Source organism: Arachis ipaensis, chromosome B08 (genome assembly GCF_000816755.2).
Source record: "Arachis ipaensis cultivar K30076 chromosome B08, Araip1.1, whole genome shotgun sequence".
Taxonomy (NCBI): domain Eukaryota; kingdom Viridiplantae; phylum Streptophyta; class Magnoliopsida; order Fabales; family Fabaceae; genus Arachis; species Arachis ipaensis.
In genome coordinates, this window is record NC_029792.2 from 13,848,015 (window position 1) to 13,851,059 (window position 3,045).

Genomic DNA, 3,045 nt, shown 5'->3' on the forward strand with positions numbered 1-3,045 from the left:
CAAGGGTGATGCCTCCAGACGATTAGCCGTGCCGTGACAGGGCATTGGATCATTTTCCCGAGAGATGACCGAAAGTAGCCATTGACAGTGGTGATGTATCACATAAAGCCAGCCATGGAAAGGAGTAAGACTGATTGGATGAAGATAGCAGGAAAGCAGAGGTTCAGAGGAACGAAAGCATCTCCATTCGCTTATCTGAAATTCTCACCAATGATTTACATAAGTACCTCTATCCCTATTTTATTAATTATTATTCGAAAACTCCATTATCAATTTATATCTGCCTAACTGAGATTTACAAGGTGACCATAGCTTGCTTCATACCAACAATCTCCGTGGGATTCGACCCTTACTCACGTAAGGTATTACTTGAACGACCCAGTGCACTTGCTGGTTAGTTGTATCGAAGTTGTGAACCATGGTATTGGCACCATGTTCTTGGCGCTATTTCCAGGGAAAGAAAGAGCCATGAATTTTACATAATTAAAGTGTAATCACGATTACGCGTACCAAGTTGCTCACGTTGCCAGGGATTGTTTGAGCCTGGACATCATAATTTCGTGCACCAGCCATCTTTGTCACAATGCATCAAGTAGTGAGGAGGAATAATCCTTTTCACTCTCTGCAAGAACCATCTACATACATAGTAAAATGAACATCTACTTTAGTTGATAATAAACATCTAATAAATTAAGAACTTTTGTTCAATTATTACATTCTTGATTAAAATCCATATATAAGAGGCCAGAACCTGCTTCAACCAATGTCAAGCAGACCAGAACCCCATCTTGTTCCTTGAATTAGCAATTCATTCAAGTTAGTTGTACTGTTTCGAAGGAACTGTGGCTTAGCTGAATCACAAAAAACTGAATTTCGACCATTGCAATTCAGCATGAATCCAGTGTGAACATCTTCACATACAGTACCATACAAGAATCCAATCTGCAATAAGGAATAACCACACTGAAAGGTACTGTGTTAATGAAAAAAAAAACATAGATATTCTTAATCTTTATTACCTCTTGACCCTATTTAGTGTTAGTTTCATAGTTACATGAAGCCAAAAGTAGAGTCTCTTCATCAGGTAAAGCTTTCCCGCCATTCACCAAATCAGGAGTGAAATTATGTTGTTTTAAGGATTTGATTAACTTGTTGGATGTGTCAAATTGTTGTTGGGGTTCAAGTTCAGTGCCTAACATTATTGAAAACATAGAATTATAATATGGGTATGCAGTTATGATACTCGTATCTAAAGCAAAAACAACTGAATAATTTCAATAGAAACCAAACATCCAGGAACATACTAAATTCATTGCAACCATCTATAATAACAATTTATTCTACAAGTTCCAACACAATGACATTGCAACAACAGAGTTCTTCACTATGAACAATCAAACACCTCAGCTAGATTCAGTGCATGTACAGCTAGTAGCAAGAGAAACAGATATCATCACAGCAATAAATCAACCCACTAACCTCCAGTAACTCATCGACCACGGAATGGGTTTGGCCGCTGTAACAGCAACGAGGTCTACCCGTTCGATTTTCACGGCTTCAAGGGGATGACACAGGACGAACGATGCAGGAAGCAAGAGGCGCCCACAATGGTCTCGGTATTTGCGCTGAGGCAAGCCGGGAACCAGGCTCTGCGACGTTCAACTATGGCGACGATGAGTCTCTCCGGCGAAGCCCACGCGAGACCTGCGACGGAAAGCGGAGGGCGAGCGAACTGGCTGTGACCGGCGACGTAGGAGGCGCGCGCTGGAGGGTGAGCAGTAGGGGTCTGGTCGGCGCTGATGGAGGTGCGGGGTCACTCGGCGCCACTGCTATGGGATGGTCAAGAGAGGTCTCAAGGGTTGGGTAAGAGGGTTGTCGTCGGTGCTAAAAAAAGAAAGGGATTGGGAAAAAATTGAATTAGGGACTAGATGGTTATAATTAAAATAAAACTAAGAATAAGTATAGGGAGCCAATGGCCTAAGCGTACAATGTGTACAATGGAGATTTAGGAAGTATTAGAGATATGACCATTAGTGTTACATTGTCCTGTCAGGTTATGCTTTTGGGATGAGTGGTTTCATGATATGATATTAGAGTTCTAGATCCAAAAGGTCAAGAGTTCGATTCTTGGTGAACTCCAAAATCAGCTTAAGGTTTTGGGATGAGTGGTTTTATGACATGAGATGTTTATTATCCCTAGTATCTGGATGGTTATTCTGGATAGTATGGGTGATGTTCATTTTATTCATAGACCAAAGATTTTTAAAATTAAGGTGAAAGATGAGTTGGTTTTCATTTTTTATTGATATTAGGCCAAATAAACAGTCCATTATAGCCATTGTATATATACTTCATTGTCTCCCTAAGAGGACTCTTTTTACTTCAACAAAATCAACACTTATTATTATTGGCTTATTTTTATCCAATAGGGGATGCTTGTAGTTCAATAAATATAAAATAATCAAATCACTGGTCCTCTTAACCAAGGATCAATGTCGATTTCCCTCAGATCGGCACTCCTTGGACAGTAGGACGATGCAGCTGCCATGTTCGATAGAGGGGCGAGAGTGAAGGCTCTGTTAGACATTGATGAGGATTAGGTGACGTGAATCTAAGTTAAGAGAGGCAGGGAGTTGGTGCTTGTCATCACTGTTTGAATCATGTGAATTGGTATGGTTGTATTTGGGTCGGGTCAACTCTGTCCGGATCTACTCAAGTCCAATAAAAAAAACGGATGAGATACTTAAATAAAATATTCAATTCATGTAAAAAGTAAAAAATAAAAAATAAAAACTAAAAAATAAAATATTCAATTTGGCTTCTGCTTAATTTAAATATCAAAATATAAAGTGGTTGGGGCTGTGTACTAATGGCAAAGGTGTTTGTTTTCTAATATGTCACACCAGGCTCGAACCTAGCTGGGGTCTGGGGATGATTGAAGAGCCATATATTATATGTGTGTGTAAGTGACTGAGTGTATTAGTGTGTGACCAAAAATATATATATAAATATATATAAAATAAAGAAAAATATTCAATTCAATAG